Genomic DNA, 23,885 nt, shown 5'->3' with positions numbered 1-23,885 from the left:
AGCCACAGTGGAACTATTTCATTTCAATAGACAGCTGTTCAATTAGAGGGATTTACTACACCTGCTTTTGAAAAGTTCTGTAATAAGTGTACCAATGCATTCCTGCTTATATTTCCATATAGTTTGAAGAATGGTATCATTTAAAACAGATGCCAGCTTCTTTGACGACAATCATATGTTGCTCTCAGCACTGTGCACCCATAGGTTTATACTTAAGTAACCCAAGATGAGGTTTTATGCCTGTATCACCTGTTTTATTGGTGCATCGTTTTTCTTATTTAAATCTAGCCCCTGAAAGCAGTGTTTTTGTTTTGTAAATATGCACATGTATGTTAAGTCACTTCAGTTGTGTTCGACTCTTTTTGACCTATGGAGTGCAGACCATCAGGCTCCTCTGTCCATAGGATTCTCCAGGGAAGAATACTGGAGCAGATTGCCCTGTCCTTTTCCAGGGGATCTTCCTGACCCAGGGATCAAACTGCATCTCATGTCTCCTGCATTGGCAGGTGGGTTCTGACTACTAGCACCAACTGGGAAACCCCTTTGGTAAATATAAGCCAAATATGTTCAATAAACATGTTGTAAAGATAATTGTTTTCTCCCAAAAGTGAAGAAAAGGATGGCCTGGGTTACACTGCAGTCATGGAAGCTCTTCACCAGAAATCCTATCAGTGCCCAGGTGAGCAGCAGCTTGGGGGATTCTCATCCACCCACGGAGCCCATGCTAATTTCATGTAGTCAGGTGAGCAAGTATGCAAAGCTCGCACCCTGAAGTGTGTCTGCTGTCACAGAAATACGTCCCAACTCCATAAGATCTTTAGCATAAGCATGTTAAAATGGTGTGAAAATAAGTACTCCATTAGATCAGCTTTAAATATTCTCTCTATACCAAAGCCTCTGTTTTCCTTTTTCTCTGGCTTAAAACTCTTTTTCTTAAATGATTAGAGCACAGAACAAAGTTTGCATGTGTACGTTTCTATGATCATCAGTCAGTTCAGTTCAGTCGCTCAGTCGCTTCCAACTCTTTGAGACCCCATGAATCGCAGCACGCCAGGCCTCCCTGTCCATCACCAACGCTTGGAGTTCACTCAGACTCGTGTCCATCGAGTCCGTGATGCCATCCAGCCATCTCATCCTCTTTCATCCCCTTCTCCTTCTGCCCCCAATCCCTCCCAGCATCAAAGTCTTTTCCAATGAATCAACTCTTCACATGAAGTGGCCAAAGTACTGGAGTTTCAGCTTTAGCATCATTCCTTCCAAAGAAATTCCAGGGCTGATCTCCTTCAGAATGGACTGGTTGGATCTCCTTGCATCCAAGGGACTCTCAAGAGTCTTCTCCAATACCACAGTTCAAAAGCATCAATTCTTTGGCGCTCAGCCTTCTTCAAAGTCCAACTCTCACATCCATACATGACTACTGGAAAAACCATAGCCTTGACTAGATGGACCTTAGTCGGCAAAGTAATGTCTCTGCTTTTGAATATGCTATCTAGGTTGGTCATAACTTTTCTTCCAAGGAGTAAGCGTCTTTTAATTTCATGGCTGCAGTCTATGATCATAGCTCCTAATATAAACATAAACTGATTAGTAAAGGGTTTTATATGTTCTCCAAGAACAACACTAAATGATGTTTCTAGCAAAGGACCAGTCTCATCTGAAAAACAAAACAGTTTTAGTTCTTGGTTTATGGTAGTCAATAAGAAATTCAAAAGACCATTTTGGAAATTATTGCTACTAGTGTTAAATTACTGAATTTCTTGCAGGAAGCAACTAACTACTATTTGTTTTATGCCTTCCAGCTGATATTTGTATACTAAAATTCATACACAGGAAGCCTTCATGAAAGAAAATTCCATTGAAAAGTCACAAAATACGATCGTCAATTACCAGCTACTTTGCTTTAAAACTTTTTTCTGCAATAGTTTGATTTTTAAAATTTATTTTTAATTAGAGGATAATTGCTCTACAATATCGTGTTGGTTTCTGCCATACAACTTGAGTGAACCACAAGTATATATACATGTACCCTCCCTCTTGAACCTTGACCCTCCCTCCCACCCCCTCCCCATTCTATCCCACCCTTCTAGGTTGTCACAGAGCATCTGGTTGAGCTCCCCACGTTATACAGCAGCTTCCCACTAGCTATCTGTCCTACATATGGTAAGGTATGTTTCAATACTACTCTCTCAGTTCATCCTACCCTCTCCTTCCCCAGCTGTGTTCATAAGTCTGCTCTCTATGTCTGCATCTCGATTCCTGTCCTGCAGACAGGTTCATCACTATCATTTCTCTAGATTCCATAAATGTGCATCAATATAGGGTATTTGTTTTTCTCTGACTTCCCGCTGCATAACAGGCTCTAGGTTCATCTAACTCACCAGAAGGGATGCAAATTCAGTCCTTTATATGGCCGAGTAGTATCCCATTTAAAATTTATTTTTAATTGAAGGATAATTGCTTTACAATATTTTATTAATTCCTGCAGTACAATAAGGGGAATCAGCTATAAGTATACCTATACCCCCTCAGCAAATTTTAACTGTAAGTGCTAGCCGCTCAGTCGTGTCTGCCTCTCTGCGACCCCACAGACTGTAGTCTGCCAGGCTCTTCTGTTCATGGAATTCTCCAGGCAAGAATACTGGAGTGGGTTGCCATTTCCTACCCCAGGGGAATCTTCCTGACCCAGGGATATCTTCCTGACCCAGGGATCTCACTCGGGTCTCCTGCATTGGTAGGCAGATTCTTTATCGTCTGAGCCACCAAAGAAGCCCTATTTTTAATGAGTAAACCAGGTTAAACTATTAATGTTAAACTATTTAATGTTAAACTATTCAATGTTCCTCCCCAAATGAGGACAAGGCTTTGTGACCAGCCAGTCGTTAGGATCCCTAAGGGCAGGGCCTCAGCAGCATCTCCTGCTTCTGCTCCATCTCAAGCATCTACAACAGGGTCCCTCGGCATCTGGGGCCAGGGGGAAGAGTCTCCTTTTATTTTGAAGGAGAACCCTCTTTTCTGCGGATGCAAGAGTAGCAAAAGTCAAGGGCGAGAATGCGAGCAGCCGAGATGGGGTCGCCACATCGGAGGAGTGGCCGGACAGGGAGGACTCCGGAGGCAGCAAGTGAACCCGAAAAGCCAGCAGAAGCAGGGTGCGCGCGCCGGCTGGGCGCGGGAGGTTGGGGGCAGGCAGACAGAAGTGAGGTTTGGGACCTTCCTTCTCGAGCATCGACGCGGAGCCAGCCGCACCCACCCTCGCAGCAGGTGGGAGCCGGCCCCACGCCCGCCGCGCTCCCCTGGGCGAACCCGCGGCGGGAGCATGCGCCCGGGCGGTGCCAGGCCCCGGGCCCCCGCCCCGCGCTCCCCCTCGCCCTGCGCCCGGCGCCGCTGCCCCGTCGCCCGAGCCCCGCGCTGCCGCTCCGCCCAGGCCGGTCGCCCGGTCCGCCCGGCGGGCGGCGCGGCTCTGCTACGGGTAAGGAGGGCGCCGCCGCGCGCGCCGCGTGCCCGAGACCGCGAGGGCGACCGCCCGCCGCCCCCGGTGTCCCCGCCAGCCGAGGGGCAGGCGCGTCGCCCACGGTGGGCCGCCGGGCGCGGGGCGGCGGTTGGGGGTCGCCTCGCCCCGCGCCGCCTCTTTCTTTCTCTGTCCCCACGGGGCGCGCGCCGGGCTTCCCGGGGAGGCGCTGCCCGCTTGTCGCCCACTTCGGACGCGAGAGGGAGGACTGCCGTGGCCCTCGGGCGCTCACCGGGCGTCGATTCCTCCCGGGCCCCAGTCCTGTGGACCGAGACCCGCACCCCGAGTCCGCCCGGCCCGGCGATTGGGGTCGTACCTGCCTCCCTGCGCGGGACTCCGCCCAGTGGGCGGCGGGATGGGCCCACCGGGACGGGGTTATCTGCTCGGTCGGTCCGGGCCTGTCCCCCGTGGGGGCGCGCTGGCAGGCTCTGTCCCCGGCTTTTGCACCCCTTATCGAAGATGAAAGTCCGCAGAGTGTGCTTTACTCCGTATATGCTTGCAGCTACTTAGAGGGGCGGTCTTGATCCGCCCATGGCCGGGTGTAGAAACCTACTAAAAGGATAGTGTGGTGGTTGTTGAGGCTGCAGCATGTGGAAAACCTGAGAAGACAGCCCGGCGGGGATCCTATGGGGACCCCTTCGCTGGGCCACATCCCTGCCCACGGCTCACTCTCCCTGCAGGTTATTCGGTGTCCAGCAGGGGCACCAGGTTCGAGGTCCCAAGGTTGGAGCTTGTCTAGAGGATGATTCTGGTGGGCTCAGGTTACAGTCCTTGACCTACAGAAGCCTGGGAGGGTCTCCTGATGGTTTCAGAAAAAGTTGAAGTGGCAAACGGTGGTGGAGTTTATTCTTGATGCTTGGGAATAGAAAGATGTTGAATGTATTTAGCTGTTCACAAGATGCTAAGTAACCTCAGTTACTGCTTCTTGCACTTTAGAATCTGGAGAAAGTGGTCAGAGTAGAGATTTTTGGAGTGCACAAATGGATTCAATTCTGCCACATTCACTTATGTTACTGTTGAGCAGGAAGAAAGATGAGCTTAGAACTGCTAGTTACTATGTTCTCGGATTGCCAGACGCATCCATGGATTTGTATTGCAGGTGACCTTGACTGTGGAATTGTTTCCAGAGCACTGCTGGACGGTACTGGGGTCAAGAGAAGAATTAAACTTACTCTGCCACTGTAGCGAGCTCTGGGTCTGTGCAGATGGACAGAAGGAAGGAGGGAGAAAGGGGTACCTGCCCATAAAAAGATGATAATGGTTTAGAGCCGAAAGAAATCATCTGCAGGGCCCAGTTTGGGAGGTGTGGACATCATGCCCTCCCCGGCAGCCCCCACCCTCCCAAACTAGAAAGCGCGCCTTCGCCTTTCATGATTCAGCATAATTTCTCCTCTGTGAGGGCTTCCCTCATTCTCACAGCCGGAGTTCCTCCCTTTGACCTGCACTTTCCTGGTTCACCCATCAGTGCAGGTGTAGAAAGAGGTTCTCTTTTAATAACCCTGACTTTAGGTTTTGCCATTAATTAAAAAATTGAGGTATTTAGTCGAACATTATTTTATGTTCCAGGTGTGCAACCCAGTGATTTGATATATGTGTTATGGACTGATCATCATATAAAGTTTAATTAACATCCATCATCTCAAATAGTTACAACTTTTTTTTCTTACGAGTGGGAATCTTTAAGAGCAACTTTCCCAGCAACTTTCAAGTGTGGAGTGCAGTATTATTAACTACACTGCATTGCACACTTGAAGTTGCTGGGTGGCTCAGAGGTGAAGAATCCAGCTGCCAGTGCAGGAGAGGCAAGAGACGGGGGTTTAATCCCTGGGTCGGAAAGATCCCCTGGAGAAGGGCATGGCAACGCACTCCAATATCCTTGCCTGGGAAAATTCCATGAACAGAGGAGCCTGGTGGGCTGCAGTCCACGGGGTCGCAAAGAGACACGATTGAGTGACTGAGCATAAGTGCACACACACACATGCACACACACACCTGTTATTAACTATGGTCATCATTAACGATAGTCATCAAAAAAGGTTGTATGTATTCTTCAAGACTTAGTTCCTGTCTTTAAGGAATATATGTATGTCCTTCAAGGGTAGGAACAGGTCCTCAGATCTCTTTATTCAGGGTGTTTTTGCTCTGTGGTAGTAGCTTTTTAACGTCAATGATGCTAACCCTCTGGCAACTGGTATGGTACTGCTTCAGTGTACTCTTACCAGGTGTGTGGAGAGTGGAATCCAGGTGGGAGCAGAGACTGGGCGGGGAGGCAACATTCAGGAAGCCCCTCAGATGATGGAGCAGGAGTTGCTGCTTGAAGCCCTGGTGGTGTCATGGTGAAGGGCAGGGAGAGCGAAAGCCACCACAGGGACGGGGAGGGCTCCATGTAGGCAGCCCAATCCCCCTGTTCCTTCCAGTGTGACTTAGGTTCCCTTCTTCAGAGCTGAAGGAGATTTGAAAACCACCATTAGATGCGTGATGATTGCTTTGACTAATTATTTTAATGAGGAACACTGCTGCTGGGAACTAGGGACTTGGCGGGAGAGCCAGGTTGGCGAGTTGGGAGCAGGGTAGCAGCCAGGTTCAGTGTTTAGAAAGCTGCGTTCACAGAGATGCTGAGATGGTGACTTTGGACAGAGGAGCCGTGATGCTGGGTCAGGAGAAAGCCGGCCGGGAAGTGTTCAGCTGTCACAGAGGAGGGGGTGACAGGAAAAAGCAGGGGAGGGAACGGTGAATTACACAGAGAGGAGGGAGCGGTTACCTCCCTGGTGGCTGAGGTTCCACCCAGTGAAGGAGACCCCAAGAGAAACCAGGAGGGTCAGATGCGGGGAAAGCAGGCGGCCAGTGACAGGGGAGCTCATGCAGAGCCAGAGGGGGAGCTCCTTGTTAGGTCAGTACAGATGAATCATCCCAACTGCGAAGATGGATTTCAGCTTGGCTAGGAGGAGGTGGTGTTGGCTGCAAGGCTCACTCTGAGTCTTTGGTCGTGTTTTGCTTTTCTGTTAGGTGTCGATGTGCTCCCCTTTCATTTGAATAGTGTTTTGTAGTTTACAGGGCGTTTCCTCCTTGTAGCATTAGTGAACATTTTTGTTGTTGTTTAGTTGCTAAGTCCAATGTCCAGCTCTTTTGCAACTCCATGGACTGTTACCTGCCAAGCTCCTCTGTCCCTGGGGTATCCCAGGCAAGAGTACTGGAGTGGGTTTTCATTTCCTTCTCCAGAGGATCTTCCTGACCCAGGGATTGAACCCGTGTCTCCTAAATTGGCAGGCAGATTCTTTAGCACTGAGCCACCAGGAAAGCCCATGGTGAACATTTTGAGGGTAGTTTATATTGTAGGAACAGATGTCCAAGTGAAGAAAATGCTTTAGGTCCGTTAAAAAAAAAACAACAAAACAGTTCATGTAATTCCAAAGGACCCATGTAATGAGTATTATTAGTATTATTATTATTATTAATATACATATAATTAGTATATTGTAGTTAATAAAACAAAAACAATGAATTAGGATATACTAGGAAGAAATAACGGAGAAAGCAATGGCAACCCACTCCAATACTCTTGCCTGCACAATCCCATGGACGGAGGAGCCTGGTGGGCTGCAGTCCATGGGGTGGGTTGGTAAGAGTTGGGCACGACTGAGCGACTTCACTTTCACTTTTCACTTTCGTGCATTGGAGAAGGCAATGGCACTCCACTCCAGTATTCTTGCCTGGAGAATCCCAGGGACAGAGGAGCCTAGTGGGCTGCCATCTATGGGGCTGCACGGAGTCGGACATGACTGAAACAACTTAACAGCAGCAGCAGCAGGAAGAAATGAAACTAACTACTTCACACACATAGACTTTTTTTTGAACATTTGTTTGTTAAAAAAAATACTCTTTTTTTAGCATTTAGAATAATGTATCCCTATTTTAGAAGAATGTATCCCTATTTTGGGATATTGGGGGTTTCCCTGGTGGCTCAGTTGATAAAGTATCTGCCTGCAGTTCAGGAGACCTGGGTTTGATCCCTGGGTCAGGAGGATCCCCTGAAGAAGGGGATGGCAACCCACTCCAGTGTTCTTGCCTGAAATTCCATAGATAGAGGAGCCTGGCGGGCTACAGTCCATGGGGTTGCAAAGAGTTGGACAGGACTGAGCAACTAACATCCCTATTTTATTTTGCAAATACCTTTTCCCCCGGTACCAGTGGAAAAACGAAAGCTTTGCCCTGAACCCATGGGAGCTGTCGCTCTGCTCGCCGGGCCCCTGTACGCCTTCTGGGTGGAGTCACTGCAGGAGGGCCCCCGGCCCTGGGAACCCCCTGAACCTCTCTGCTTCCTGTTGAGTAGATTTCAGCTCATGTGTAAGCTGTTTTCTTAATGAACCTGGACGCTGGGGAGGAGGCTTGTGCACCCATTTCTACGATGAATCTTTAAGTGATGACAGTGCAGTGGCTGCCACAGTTACTAAGGGATTGATAACGTGTGTGGAAGGTGCCCGATGGGGCAGTGGGGGACTGGCAGCAGTGGTACCTCTGTTGTCGCGGTGCCTGGCCGGAGAGGCCGCACTCAGCCCCCGGGACAGATGGACAGTAGGGCCCTTTCTTACACAGCATTTTGGTGTGTGAGCTCTTACTATGGCTTTTAAGATTGTGACAGCTTTAATTTTTTTTTAATTGAAGTGTAGTTGATTGACAATGTTGTGTTAATTTCTGCTGTGCAGCAGGTGACTCAGTTATACACATATATACATTCTTCTTCATAGTCTTTCCCACTATGGGTTATCTCAGGGTATTGAATATAGTTCCCTGTGCTATACAGTACGACTTTGTTATTTTTAATACCTTTTAGATTGAATCATGGTTTCCCAACTTACTCCTTGTTTTCTCTCTCTTTTGTTTTTTGAGGGAGGTGAGTGCAGTTCCGTTCAGTTCCTCAGTGTGTCCAACTCTTTGCGACCCTATGGACTGCAGCATGCCTGACTTCCCTGTCCATCACCAACTACCGGAGCTTGCTCAAACTCATGTCTATCGATTCGGTGATGGCACCCAACCATCTCCTTCTCTGTCGTCCCCTTCTCCTCCCGCCTTCAATCTTTCCCAGCATCAGGGTCTTTTCCGATGAGTCAGTTCTTCGCATCAGGTTGCCAGGATGTTGGACTTTCAGTTTGCATTAATCCTTCCAGTGAATATTCAGGACTGATTTCCTTTAGGATGGACTGGTTGGATCTCCTTGCAGTCCAAGGGACTCTCAAGAGTCTTCTCCAACACCACAGTTCAAAAGCATCAATTCTTCAGCACTCAGCCTTCTTTATGGTCCAACTCTCACATCTCATATGACTACTGGAAAAACCATAGTTTTGACTAGACGGACCTTTACTGGCAAAGTAATGTCTGCTTTTTAATATGCTGTCTAGGTAGGTCATAGCTTTTCTTCCAAGGAGCAAGCGTCTTTTAATTTCATGGCTGCAGTCACTGTCTGCAGGTTTTGGAACCCGAAAAACTAAAGTCTGTCACTGTTTCCATTGTTTCCCCATCTATTTGGAGCCTAAATGGGGACAAGGCATTTTTGCTGGAAGTCCACTTTGTGTCACTTGTGTGCTGTGTGCGTGGGGTGACCAGTACAGACAACTCCTGCCTTCCTGGACGGTACAGCCCAGCAAGGGTGTGGGGCAGACTTAAAACAATCTCTCATGTAAGTGTCTGAGGACAGACTTGAAGTATATTATGGGAAAGACCGATTGAAGTCCCTAAGTTGGGTGTGTGGGTAGAAGCAGCATCTCTGATGAGACAGCTGCTGGCCAGGCGGGGGCAGGGCAGGGAGAAGTTCAAGGAGAGAGGATGTGCGTGTGGAAGGGGGTGGGAAGGGCACTGCTCAGGTGGACAAGGGGCTGCAGGGGGAGGGGGCGTGGGAGCCAGAAGCCCAGGAAGGCCACACTGAGGGCCATGCGTTCTCTTTTTCTTGCCACAAGCAAGCTTTGCAGAGTGTGAGCAGGCGCGATAGGATCTGCTTTGTGATGGTTGAGGCCCCTGTGGGCTGCTGTCTCTAGAATACTGTCGGTGGTAGGACCCTATAGGATGCCACCACGGGGTCCAGGTGAGGGGAGGTGGGCATGGAGATGGGCAGAGATGGAGGGACTTCTGGGGTGCTTTGCCTGCAGAATTTACAAAATTGCTTAGGGATGGGAGGGTAAGATTACTTCCCTGAATATTCTCATGAGAAGCTGGTGAATGTTCATAGATGGAGGAAGGCTGGGGTGAAGTGGACTTTATGAACTGACTGTAATGTCAGTTGCTATGACTGTTTTTCCAGTGTGCAACCTGCTGGATGTTGGTTATTTTTAAGGAGACAACTTGTTGGGAGGGCTTGCTCAGTTCACTGCATTCTTCCAAAACCCAGTGACTGCCTGATGTGTGTTAGACACCAGGAAGTGTGAGTGATTTGGATTCAATTAGTGACAGACTCAAAACAGGAAAGAAATTCCACAAAAATGTGAACATTTGGGGATTCAGTGACTATCCATCTTAGACTCTCAGTTGGATTGAAAATGTAAACCACGGACCTTTCAGCCACTCCTTTTATTGTTATTATGATCACATAACAAAGGAAATATAAAAGTTCTCCTTTTGCTTTTTGGCTGGGAGTATCCATTAATTTCTGATCATTGCACCCTCCAGTCCTGGAACTAGAAATTTCTCTTCCAAGTGGGTTATTAGCGATGCTGGCTTGGTGCTTTCACATCTATATATTTTGCTCTCAGTTTCTGAGGATGGTTAGAAGGAAGTCTTTCCCCTCCACCCCGTTTCTCTTCCAGAACAGTAAGCTTGCTGTGATTTTACTCCCAGAAGATAATGTGGATATCTTTCGGGCAACTTAACTCATGCAGTTGACCTTGGACTGGGATCCATTAAGAGTAACAGGCCAATAATTTGAGACGAAGTCACCAGCAGAAGAGGGCAGATCCCACACTTAGAGCTGATTTCCAAGTTGATAGAGATTTTATTTTCTTGGGCTCCAAAATCACTGCAGATGGTGACTGCAGCCATGGAATTAAAAGATGCTTGCTCCTTGGAAGAAAAGCTCTGACAAACCTAGACAGCACATTAAAAAGCAGAGACATCACTTTGCCGACAAAGGTCTGCATAATCAAAGCTGTGATTTTTTCCAGTAGTCATGTATGGTTGTGAAAGCTGAACCATAAAGAAGGCTGAGTATCCAAGAGTTGATGCTTTCCAACTGTGGTGCTGGAGAAGACTCTTGAGAGTCCCTTGGACTGCAAGGAGATCAAACCAGTTAATCCTAAAGGAACTCAGTCCTGAATATTCATTGGAAGGACAGAATACTGAGGCTGAAGCTCCAGTACTTTGGCCACCTGATGTGAAGAGCCAACTCATTGGAAAAGAGCCTGAAGCTGGGAAAGATTGAGGGCAAAAGGAGAAGGTGGCCAACAGAGGATGAGATGGTTGGAAGGCACATCGACTCAATGAACATGAGTTTGGACAAACTCTGGGAGATAGTGAAGGACAGGGAAGCCTGGCGTGCTGCAGCCCATGGGGTTGCAAAGAGTCATATGAGACTTAGTGCCTGAATAATAACAGCAACCCTTATGACTCAGCATGTGGCCTGTGCAGCAGGTCTGTTTCAGCATCTTACATGTCAGGGAGCTCGTGGGCAGAGGGAGAAACTTGCCTGAGGCCTGCTGCTCTGAGGTGACGGAGCCCAATTTAAGCCCCAAGACGCTGGTTCTAGGCAGTGCACGGGGGCTGTGAGAGGAAGCCGAGTGTCCATGGAGTACACGGGGCCGCCAGGAAGGGCTCTTGTTCTACTTTCATGCTTTGGGAAATTAGTGATGCGTATGGGAAACAAAAGATTAGAACGATTTAATACATCCTCTTTTCAGACACTTACTTTTGTTTCTGCTCTAATTCTAAGACTCTCCTTTAAAGAAGAAAATAATTCTGTTTTCATCTGTCACCTCGGAAAACAAACACAGTATCTACTTGGATTAGCTTGTCACTTTCCAATTTACTTTATTTTAAAAATATTTGAGTCTATAGAAGCGGTAGAGCGAGTGTGTTTTGTTGTTAGTTCACTTGACATTTGGGCACATCTGAAGCAGTTTGGAAACCAAGGGCTATGCCGTGATTCCCTGTTGCTTCCTCTGGCCTTGTCCTCTGAGTCCGGGGGGCGGGGCGGGACGTGTTTTGTTCAGTGATTGTCTTGCTTTGCAACACGGGGTCAGTGTCCTTGTTTATGGCAGGAACCCCCACAGTTTGGAGTAGAGGGACTTCTTTGTGGGCTTTCCAAGTGATGCTAGTGGCAAAGAACCTTCCTGCTAATGCAGGAGACATAAGAGATGCAGGTTCGATCCCTGGGTTCAGGAAGATCCCCTGGAGGAGGGCATGGCATCCCACTCCAGTGTTCTTGCCTGGAGAGCCCCGGGGACAGAGGAGCCCCAAGGGCTACAGTCCCTTTGGTCACAATGATTTGAACATGATCGAAGCGACTTAGCATGCATGACTTCTTTGTTTCATCACCTCTTCAAGTCCTCGTCATGTGTATAGGAGATGGGCAGGGCAGGCAGAGTGGGGAGAGTTGTTGGAGAGTTGTTTTCAGCAGCTGCCCCTGAAGTGTGTAAACCAGACAGGACCTCACGTCAGGGGCCCTGAGTAGAGTGACTGCCTGGTGTCTGTGAGGCGAGCACCCAGACGGTACCTCACCCCTCTCAGATGGAGGAGAGCTCGCTCCTCTAAGGTGGAAAGGTGAAGCGTTCTGGCCGCCCTTTGGGAAGGTCTAATAAAGGGCCACTCTGTGCAGGTTGTGTGTTTGCTGTGTAGGAGGCAAGCTGTCCCGTTTCCGGCTTGGATGGGGTTATGGAGACACGGATGCGGGAACTGGAGTGCTTCCCAGAATCTGCAGAGGCACGTCTGCGTGGTACGGCCTCATTATTTTTCTTGAGGGATTTCCCACACACCACCCCTCCACCCCACCCCCAGAATACTGAGTGGAGGGACCCAGGTTTAAATATTAACATAAAATGTTATCAGATGTGTAGAATTTTTGCCTCATTTCCTCTTTTAGATGACGAGTCCCTAAAAGGAAAAATAGTGCCTGTATTAATGTGCTCTGCAACAATAACAAGCTTAACTAACATTCCATGTCATCTTGTGTTAGGAGGACACTGAATTCAAAATTTTCTTCCCAGTACTTGCAAAATGTACTTATAGTGAGTTAAATTCTTGGAGGAAAAGGTTTTTAGGTGAAAGAAATAAGTCAGACCACATTTTCATTTTTTTTAAAAGAAAAATGATTCCAAACAAAAGTTGAAGCAATACATACATACATATATATGAAAATATTTTATATCTGTCTACTGGGTTTATAACGAGGGTGATCACTGAGTAGTATACAAACCAGAACACTTTGGAGAGTGAAAGGAGAGCCTGTGGATGAGGAACAGCAGGTAAACAGGTGTGACCAGACTGTTCTGTGCAAGCCAGGAGCTTTGATCCCCCTCAGCATAAGAACACTCGCAGAAAAATAAATATTTTTAAAAGGAGAATAAAATGAAGAGTTGCAAATTTTTATTGAATATTGAAGAGAACTATAATTGGTTCTGGAGTTTGACTTTCCTCTCCTTAGAAACTGGTGGAGGCTGAGATGGTTGGATGGCATCACCAACTCAATGGACATGAGTTTGAGTAAACTCCAGGAGATAGTAAAGGACAGGGAAGCCTAGAGTGCTGCAGTCCATGGATGGCAAAGAATTGGACATCCCTGAACAACAATTGTGACCGAACAACAATGCACTGAATTCACAGAGGCAGATCCCACCACGACCTTCACCCACCGTCCCGTAATGGAAGGGGCCCAGAGGCTGTGCCTTCCACGGTGCCCTTGGCCAAGGCCTGGTGACGGTTCCACAGCTTGTCCATCGACAGTCTCCTCTTTATTTAATACAAGAGAATGACCTTGATTAAGACAATTTAGCTAGTAATTGTAAAAAATAAATGACTAATGGCAAAATCTGATGTCCCTTGAGGAACTAGTGATGATGTGAAGATCTTTTTATTTGCAAACAGTACAGCATTTTGGGTAACATTGTAAAAGCTGGTATTTTTGTGCAAGGTGAGCGATCCAGGAGGCAGCTTATTATAAGGAAATAGCTGCCTGAATTTTGTTTTTTCCTTGACTTTACAGGTCTGACCCTGGTAGCTCAGCAATAAAGAATCTGCCTGTCAATTCAGGAGACTTGGGTTTGATCCCTGGGTCAGGTGGATTCCCCTGGAGAAGTTCTGTGGGCATTGTTTTCTTTATCTGAAATATGGGATCTGACAATTCAAACCTTGTTGCTGCCTTATCTTTGTAAGAAGAGTGAGTAATTTTCCTCATTTAAATGGCTGAAATGCCTGTTCTCAAATAGGAAGGCAACAGTAAGAAAAATCCTCTATTTTTTTCTTCTTTTGAGGAAGAAATAGACAATAATTCAGACCCAGTTTAAAGTAGCCTCTGTAGCTGTTATGTGCATTAATGATTAACTTACTTATATTTCTTTTTGACTTTACAAAGTACAACTTGATTTCACAAAGCTAAAAGGAAAATAGCAGCTCCTTAGACATTCCACTGGACAGTGTGTTTCTTTGATCTCTTTGTCTTTGTGTGTGTATCTTTTTCTTTCTGTCTGTCTCTCTCTCTTTCTTTGCCTGTGTGAAACAGCATTGTGCTTTGGGGTTATACATTTTGGAATCTTTATAAACTCTGTATCTAGAAGGAAGCATTCTGCTGCCTTAAGCATTCGCACAAACTTTGCGTCATGATGTAATCATCTCAGCCTCTAATAGATGTTTTTGGTAAGGATGATTGTAATTGCATTGATTATAAGTTTAAATATTCAAGCCTAAGTTTTAAAAGATATATAAACACATCTTAGTAACGGCAGCATGAATCAACATTTTATTTAATTTGAAAACTTACAGTATACTTTTTTCTTGCCATAATATATCTCTAAAAAGCCCAACAACTGTCTTCATACTTGGTTGCTAGCATGGAAGTTAGGAATGCCTTCTGTATGGCTGCTTTTGAAACATGCCATACATTTTGTTTATGATATAAGCCATCCACCTGAATTGCTTAGATGTTAAAGACACCTTCTGACATCTAAGATTACAGTTATGAAGTTATTAGGTGTTGTATAGAGTGCATATATGATTGATAACATAGTGTTATAATTGATACTAATTAACTTTAAATATAATTAGTTAATCACAGAAATCTATTCTGTTGATTACATTTGAAAAATATATTCTTTTGATTATACTTATGGGTAAATTTATGGTGTAATTTGATTTTGTCAGGTATGAAGTTGAGCAGCTCACTTAATCATGAAGAACTCAGTTAAAAATAAGACAGTTCCCAATGACTCTTATCATCCCCTCACAAAGTAACACCTAAGCCTTTAGGTTTGAATTGTGGACTCTCTGTCCACTGTAAACATGAAGATTCGATTTTTATATTTTAGGATGGGCATTCTTAGACTTTTTGGTCTCAGGATGCTGCTATACTCTAAAAAAATTATTAAAGACCCTGCAAGTGTTTTTATTATTATGTGTGCATGCTTAGTTGCTTCAGCCCTATCTCTTTCCCACCCCATGGAATGCAGCCCATCAGGCTCTTCTGTCCGTGGGATTCTCCAGGCAAGCATACTGGAGTAGGTTGCCATGCCCTCCTCCAGGGGATCTTCCTGATGCAGGGATGGAACCTGCATCTCCTGCATTGGAAACGGATTCTTCACCCACTGAGCTATGTGGGAAACTCTGTTATTATTATGTATGCTTTATATATATCAGTATTTATTGCATTAGAAACTAAAATTGAAAAAGTTTAAATATGTGTGCATTTATTTAAATAACAGTAGTGACTTTATAAACATATTATATTTGCATGGAAAATAACTATTTTCTAAAACAAAAATCTTTAGTGGCATTGCTTTGCTGTCATTTTTGTTCAGTTGCTAAGTCATTTCCAAGTTCTTGACCCCATGGACTGCATCATGGGGATGCTAAAGGCTTCCCTGTCCCTCACCATCTCCCAGAGTTTGCCCAAGTTCATGTCCACTGAATTGGTGATGCCATCCAACCATCTCATTCTCTGTTGCCCTCTTTTCCTTCTGCCTTCAGTCTTTCCCAGCATCAGGGTCTTTTCCAATGAGTCCAATGCTACAATGCTCTAAAATGTAGTTGGTATTAGAGGGATATGCCTTGGACCCATGGTGCCGGGAGCCAGTGTGAGGAATCCCGCCCGTGACAAGGTCATGAGGAAGGAAGCTGACATACGCAAGGTGTGCTCAGACTTCAGGGACCCCTCTGGAAATTCCTAAGCATGTACCCCAACAAAAATCTGCCGGTTTTTGTGCTCTGCTTTCCTACTCTTCTGACATTTTTCTGGAAAAAGTCAAGGCTTTAGTCTTCTGCATTTGAAAGAGTGTTTCAATCCAAAAAACCCTCTGATGGCTTTCTAGCCTGCCTGCAGGACTCGTACAGCTGCGCGTGTGATTGTTTGAGGCCTCCTGACCACAGGAGGCACAGGAAGCTTAAAACATCCTAGGAATGTAGGAGCTTGCGAGGAGTCAAAATCTTTAGAATAGGACTGATTAAAAGTTTCATTTGTTGAGTCAATACGTGCTGCCAAATTTTCATATCCTTTATTTGTAGATATAGTTGGTATACAGAAAAACAAGTAGTAGACCTGGTATTAGCAACATTAGATCTTTGAGTTAAGTACCTTCTTTGTTATAACCCACTGCACCTTTGTTCTATAGAGATGTAACTTTAGTGCTTTAAGGAGATGTAGATTAAAGAAAAACACTTCAGGGGAAACAAAATTAACATTCATTAAGGAAGAGAGCCAAAAAGTGTTAACAAGCCTCTTGGCCAGAAGATAATGTAAATCACCTGAGACCTTTTGTATACAAAATGATGTACAGAAAGAGTCTGAGCTGCGAACGCTACATAATTTTGTGTTACCCATTGATCTCCATGTTTTATCAAAAGTATAAAAGGCCTTCTGAACAATAAAGGATGGGGCCAGCTTCTCGGACCAGTCTCTCGGACCAGTTTCTTGGACCAGCTTCTCGGACCAGTTTCTCGGACCAGCTTCTCGGACCAGCTTCTCGAACTAGTCTCTCGGCCTGGTTTCTTGGGACTCTGGCTCCCCCCCGTGTCTTTCTCTCTCTTTCTTCTTCTCTCCCTTTCCCTCTCTCTACGCTTTACTTTAACTTCAGGCTGAATCTCCACCTGGGGCGCGGAGGCTCGCCAGGTCTACTTACTTGCCCTGGCTGTTAAGACCCGCGAGAAAGGGAGCTTAAGGCGAGGCACCCTTAGATATTCAAGCGGGCGCTGGTGGCCCAACGTAGATGGTGCAAATTCCTTGTCTGGAATTTTATTGGCCTTCCGTGTAAACCAAGCTATTCAGCCCTCTTCCTCCACTTAATCTTCCTACTACGCTACAGTTTCTTAATCTAATCTTATATTAATAAATAAACAAGTCTTTCCACGCCAACGCCGTCCACCCTTCGAATTCCCTGGATCCACCGGGGCTGGACCCCGGCACCGTGGTAACATTATTAACATCTCAGGGTTTAGAGGAAGCTCCACCTGAGGCAGTGGGGCTGGAGCAGTGGCCATGTCCAGGGTTCCAGGCCGGGGCCTGCCCTCAGCAAGCTCCGTGACCTCTACTCTTATTTGCTTGGGCTTCATTTTCTCTTTAAGTGAAATGAAACGGTTGGGTTGACTTGGATCAGGATTTCATAAACTGCCTTCCATCAAACACAAATTCATTGAATAGGCTTCCTGAGACAAAAAGGATCTGTTTTCAACAAAATTAGAAATACAGTTTGGATTAAAGTTGAGACTCTTCTATCAATCGTACATTTCGCTACTTTTATTTTGTTAAAATTCATCAAGAGGAGAGAGTTCGTGTCTGGGCTTCCTCCGCCTCCTGAGGTCACAGAGCACAAAGGTTAAGAGCCTGGGCTTTGGATAGAGTTCAGTTTGAACCCCAGCTGTGCTCTTTCTTGCTGTCTAACCTTGCATAGGTTACTCACACTCAGTTTTCCCATCTGTAAGGCAGGTACCCTGAAGATTACATAATGTCTATAGATCAGACGTTTTGTGAAATTCCTTGCAATTAGTCAATGCTCAATATATGTTAGCAAGTCTTAAAAAAGAACAGGTTCTGATTCCATGATTGACTTATATCTCACTTGATTCTGACATTTTTCTCTGATGGTGGCATTTTGTAAGAAACATGATTAAAATTTCCTTTACTAGCTTCCTTGGTGGCTCAGATGGTAAAGACTCTGCCTGCAATGCAGGAGACTCGGGTTTGATCCCTGGGCTGGGAAGATCCCCTGGAGGAGGGCATGGCTACCCACTCCAGTATTCTTGCTTGGAGAATCCCAGAGGAGTCTGGCAGGCTGTAGTCCATGGGGTTGCAAAGAGTCGAACATGACTGAGCGACTAACACTTTCACTTTCATGGTGAAATTTTATAGAGTGGGTGTCTTGCTGAAGGTGGCAGTATGAAGGGGCTGTAGAGTCAGGGCTGGGACTACTGATCCCTCATCCGGAGCTCTCCTCCTCCCGGGACTGCTTTTCCAACACTCATGGAGGTGAGCCAGATGTCTCTTAGGCTGGGATTCCACTCTGGAGCCTTGTCAGCTTGGCAGACCTTTATACAATCGTCTGGTGTGGGTGGTTCAAGAGATTGCCCAGGGTAGAGTTATAGAAGTGTAAATTAAACCTAGCAGAGCTGGCCTACATTGTCTTCTAGGTGGTCTAACCCATTTTATCTGACAAATGAGGTCACAACTTCCAGAGCAGTGAAGTCCCTGCCTTCAGTTAAGCTGTATAATTTGTAGTGAGAGTCATGTTTCTACCTCGAAGTGGGGCGGGGGGAGGCAGGTGAGGACAGACACCCTCTGTGAAGTCTGTCCTGCTCTATCTTTACCCGCTTGGGGCTTCCTTGAGGACATTTTTTAGTGGCTGCAGTTTTTTATCTTCACATGAGCAGAGAGTCTGCCTTGAACTTGGCAGCACTGAACAGAGTCAGCGAAAGGATGAAGCTGCTAATGGATGAGGCAAGTCAGTGTATCCTGACGACTACATCTTACACAGCCTGTGGCATTTAGCAGCTGATATATCCTTCTAGTCACCAGAGAACCCTGCATCTCTGTCCATGTGTGTGTGCTGTGACTTTAATGCTTTTTTTTTCAAAAGACCTGATTATGATAATTGGAGCCCAATAGTTGAAGGAAATTTTCACAGTTGCTAATGTGTAGGTGGCATTTTGATCAAGGCAACTTACTATCAGGCAGTCAGCATTCAGAAGACTCCTGCATTTGTATTAGAAGGGCAGTCTCTTGTTTTTCCTCTTAAACCTTCACCACTCAGAATCAGAATAGTTCTTCGGTTGAGGGTGGTGGGAGTAGATGGTTTAACAGACAAGATACCGAAGTTAAATGAGCTGCAGGATGGAAAGAAGGCATCTCACTCTTGAGGATATTTTGCCTAGTGCTATTACATGCTAAATTCTCTCTTACGAAGTTCCGCTCCATATAGACTTAGAAATTTCACATAATGTTCGGAGGTTTGGTGAGAAAGTAACAAGATACGAAGTGGTGTCAAAGACTCCAGCTTGTTATCACTATTTGCATTTAAGATAAATGGTGTTTCTTAATTACAATTTTTTTGGGTAGACAAGCTAAAATGAAGTTTCAAGTGGGAACTGGTTTGATAAGCGATCAGTGCTTTGAATGGGTACAGTAAAAGTAAAATCTGTTTAGATTGATCTAGAAAATCAGAAAAATGATCTGTATGCAGGGATACATAGACAGACACTGATGTAGTGCATGTGGGGTTGAAAGAAGGCTGGTCTGTGTTACCTTGGTTCCTGTCTCCTCTCCTGGGTGGGCCCGTGGTTTCCTCCTGAGCATGGGAAGCATCCTCTGCCTCCCCCGAGGCTGTCTTTGGGGTTTTAATGTCATCTTGCACCAGGTCCTGTACAAACGCAAAACCATTTTGGATTTAAAATGTATAGACAAGAAAGCCCAGATGGCTCCTGTGGCTTTTATTAGTAACTAGAAGGAGAGTTTGGAGCAGATGGCATGAGGGTGAGGTGGAATCAGTGCTTTCTGTGGGCTGTGAGCCAGCTACAGGACAGTGGGGGGCTCTGGAGGGCCCCACCTGCTGCTTACTCACAGGGCCTTCGGTTGTTGTCACGTAAAGTGGGTGAGGCCACCTCACATGTGATGAACCTGACAAATGCTCGTAAGTCACTTTCCATATGCATAGTTCCAGGGTAGGGGCTTACCATTGTGATCTTCATGAATTTGGATTAAGAAAAGTAATTCAAATTAAGTTAATATGGGAATGATAAAGTTCATCTTTGCCTAGAGCTTCCCAGGTAGCACGAGTGGTAAGGAACCCGCCTGCCAATGCAGGATGCATAAGAGACAATCCCTGAGTTCAATCCCTGAGTCAGGAAGATTCCCTGGAGAAGGAAATGGCACCCCACTCCAGTATTCTTGCCTGGAGAACCCCATGGACAAAGGAGCCTGGTGGGTTACAGTCCATGGGGGTTGCACAGAGTTGGACATGACTGAAGCGACTTAGTACTCATGCACAGCTCACTGCTTAATCAAAAATGATGTATGTTGATAGACTAATTTTGCAGGAAATGGACTTGCATGCAATTTACAGATTTTTAAGTCATTGAGATTAATTCATTAAATCTAGCCCTATGTTCTTGAATGTAATCAAATGATAATTCTTTAGAACTATTCCATTTTGCAGACCTTTGGCATTCAGATACTTGCTTCTAGCTGGTGGAGTGCTCCTAGCTGATAAACTCACGGTAGCATCTACTTCACTTGAGTCTTAGGTTCTCAGTGGACAAGATGGAAGGTGGTTATTGTTACTCAGCATTTTGGCTTTCAGTCTAAAAGACGCCCCCCTCCCCGCAATATCCTTGCCTAATCATAGTACTACTGAAATCATGTTGAGCAAATCAAGAGTTAGTTTATTGAAAGTATCTTGAGAAATTTGCGTAGTGTGTTTTTGACAAAATTTGTTTTAAGAAACCCATGTGACTTGTATTTCTATACCTTTTATTTTATCACATCTGCTTAACTGAAGTCCATAGAATTCTTGCCTCATCATGCATAACATTTTCTGTAGTTTTGCTGATTGAAAATAATGAATGGAATACATATGTGATTGTTGTTGTTGTTCAGTCACTGAGTCACGTCCAACTCTTTGCAACCCCATGGACTGTAGCATACCAGGTTTCCCTGTCCCTCACCATCTCCCGGAGACATATGTGATTAACAGCAAACAAATACATGCTGGGTTTTTGCTGTAATCATTTTCTTTTGAGAGCTTGCTCGTGAACAGTCACTCTTGATGACTTATATCATACTACGAGTATGTCCATGGCAACAGGCCAGTGTCTGTTCTGTCCTCATTTTTCAAGTATGTGTTTGTTAGAGGCAGAAATGTGGGAAGCTTGTAAAACAGAATGTGACTGTTTGAAAAGAAACTGCATTAAGTTGTATTTGTAGTAAGTTAAAACTTACGTGTTTTAGTTGAGTGTATTGATGAACTTTGATTTTTTTTTTTTTTTAGCTGTACTACACAACTTGTGGGGATCTTGGTTCTTCAACCAGGTTTCAAACCTGTGCTCTTGGCAATGAAAGCTTGGAGTCTTAACCACTGGACCACCACTGTGATTTTGTTTTCTTTTTTTTTCTGGTTTATTCTAGGAGGCCACAGGAAGTATTTAAGAGAAAATGAAATGTAAGGAAGAATAATTTTGACAAAGTACTCCTTGAGAGAAGTCTGTTTTCAGTTTCTTCCAGCTTTGAAGCTGGTAACTAGTTCTCCTTTTCTTTAATTCTTCAGTGCACAGGGAAGCAAGTAAATAGATGGAAAAATCTCTGTCCATGATGTCGCTTTCCTGTGCATTTCACCGGCAGAAGCAGGGTCACTGACTGCACCCTACTTTCAGGGGAGTCTGTGGTTCAAGGCTTTCTGGCCTCTGCCCTGGGGAGGGAAGAACTCATAATGTGGAAGATTGCCAAGATGCTCAGTTCAGCTCAGTTCAGTCGCTCAGTCGTGTCCGACTCTGTGACCCCATGAATCCCAGCACGCCAGGCTTCCCTGTCCATCACCAACTCCCGGAGTTCACACAAACGCATGTCCATCGAGATGGTGATGCTATCCAGCCATCTCATCCTCTGTTGTCCCCTTTTCCTCCTACCCACAATCCCTCTCAGCATCAGGGTCTTTTCCAATGAGTCAACTCTTCACATCAGGTGGCCAGAGTATTGGAGTTTCAGCATCAGCATCAGTCCTTCCAATGAATACCCAGGGCTGATCTCCTTTAGGATGGACTGGTTGGATCTCCTTGCAGTCCAAGGGATTCTCAAGAGTCTTCTCCAACACCACAGTTCAAAAGCATCAATTCTTCGGTGCTCAGCCTTCTTCACAGTCCAACTCTCACATCCATACATGACCACTGGAAAAACCATAGCCTTGACTAGACGGACCTTTGTTGGAAAAGTAATGTTTCTGCTTTTCAATATGCTATCTAGGTTGGTCATAACTTTCCTTCCAAGGAGTAAGTGTCTTTTAATTTCATGGCTGCAATCACCATCTGCAGTGATTTTGGAGCCCCCCAAAATAAAGTCTGACACTGTTTCCACTGTTTCCCCATCTATTTCCCAGGAAGTGATGGGACCAGATGCCATGATCTTCGTTTTCTGAATGTTGAGCTTTAAGCCAACTGTTTTACTCTCCTGTTTCACTTTCATCAAGAGGCTTTTTAGTTCCTCTTCACTTTCTGCCATGAGGGTGGGATCATCTGCATATCTGAGGTTAGTGATGTTTCTCCCTGCAATCTTGATTCCAGCTTGTGCTTCTTCCAGCCCAGCGTTTCTCATGATGTACTCTGCATAGAAGTTAAATAAGCAGGGTGACAATATACAGCCTTGACATACTCCTTTTCCTATTTGGAACCAGTCTGTTGTTCCATGTCCAGTTCTAACTGTTGCTTCTTGACCTGCTTATAGGTTTCTCAAGAGGCAGGTCAGGTGGTCTGGTATTCCCATCTCTTTCAGAATTTTCCACAGTTTATTGTGATCCACACAGTCAAAGGCTTTGGCATAGTCATTCAAGTATGACCTAAATCAAATCCCTTATGATTATACAATGGAAGTGAGAAATAGATTTAAGGGACTAGATCTGATAGATAGAATGCCTGATGAACTATGGACAGAGGTTCCTGACATTGTACGGGAGACAGGGATCAAGTCCATCTCCATGGAAAAGAAATGCAAAAAAGCAAAATGGCTGTCTGAGGAGGCCTTATAAATAGCTGTGAAAAGAAGAGAAGTGAAAAGCAAAGGAGAAAAGGAAAGATATAAGCATCTGAATGCAGAGTTCCAAAGAATAGCAAGGAAAGATAAGAAAGCCTTCCTCAGCAATCACTGCAAAGAAACAGAGGGAAACAACAAAATGGGAAAGACTAGAAATCTCTTCAAGAAAATTAGAGATACCAAGGGAACATTTCAGGCAAAGATGGGCTCGATGAAGGACAGAAATGGTATGGACCTAACAGAAGCAGAAGATATTAAGAAGAGGTGGCAAGAATATAATCACGATGGTGTGATCACTCATGTAGAGCCAGACATCCTGGAATGTGAAGTCAAGTGGGCCTTAGAAAGCATCACTACAAACAAAGCTAGTGGAGGTCATGGAATTTCAGTTGAGCTATTTCAAATCCTGAAAGATGATGCTATCAAAGTGCTACACTCAATATGCCAGCCAATTTGGAAAACTCAGCAGTGTCCACAGGACTGGAAAAGGTCAGTTTTCATTCCAATCCCAAAGAAAGGCAATACCAAAGAATGCTCAAACTACCTCACAATTGCGCTCATCTCACACGCTAGTAAAGTAATGCTCAAAATTATCCAAGCCAGGCTTCAGCAATATGTGAACTGTGAACTTCCAGATGCTCAAGCTGGATTTAGAAAAGGCAGAGGAACCAGAGATCAAATTGCCAACATCCGCTGGATCATGGAAAAAGCAAGAGAGTTCCAGAAAAACATGTATTTCTGCCCAGATGTTAGGGAGCTACAAATGACACATGGTCGCAATAGAATTAATATTAATTTTATCTACCACTTTATTTTCCAGATCAGAAGCTAGAGCGTGCCATTCAGAAGTTTTCTTAGCTAATGTGTGAGAATTTGTTTTTGTCATTATAGGTTCCCAACCTATTTGAACAAATAATAATATTTAACATTGATTGAGCACCTATTTGTGAATGGACTGTTGTAAGTGAA

At 45.2% G+C, this 23,885-nt stretch overlaps 1 long non-coding RNA gene across 5 annotated transcripts in view; it reads left to right on the top strand.

The window, feature by feature from the left end:
- The first annotated feature begins 2,851 nt into the window (after positions 1-2,851).
- Positions 2,852-23,885, top strand: part of LOC138428126 (uncharacterized) — a 243,060-nt gene continuing 222,026 nt past the window's right edge. For 2 of the 5 annotated variants that reach the window (XR_011252288.1, XR_011252289.1), the window contains exon 1: positions 2,853-3,258. This is a non-coding gene — a long non-coding RNA (uncharacterized lncRNA). Of the gene's footprint in view, positions 3,467-23,885 lie in introns of all 5 variants that reach the window. The other 3 variants (XR_011252285.1, XR_011252286.1, XR_011252287.1) reach the window with 2 other exon arrangements.

The sequence above is a fragment of the Ovis canadensis genome, chromosome 23 (assembly GCF_042477335.2).
Source record: "Ovis canadensis isolate MfBH-ARS-UI-01 breed Bighorn chromosome 23, ARS-UI_OviCan_v2, whole genome shotgun sequence".
NCBI lineage: Eukaryota > Metazoa > Chordata > Mammalia > Artiodactyla > Bovidae > Ovis > Ovis canadensis.
This window is presented reverse-complemented; position numbering and strand designations above follow the sequence as displayed.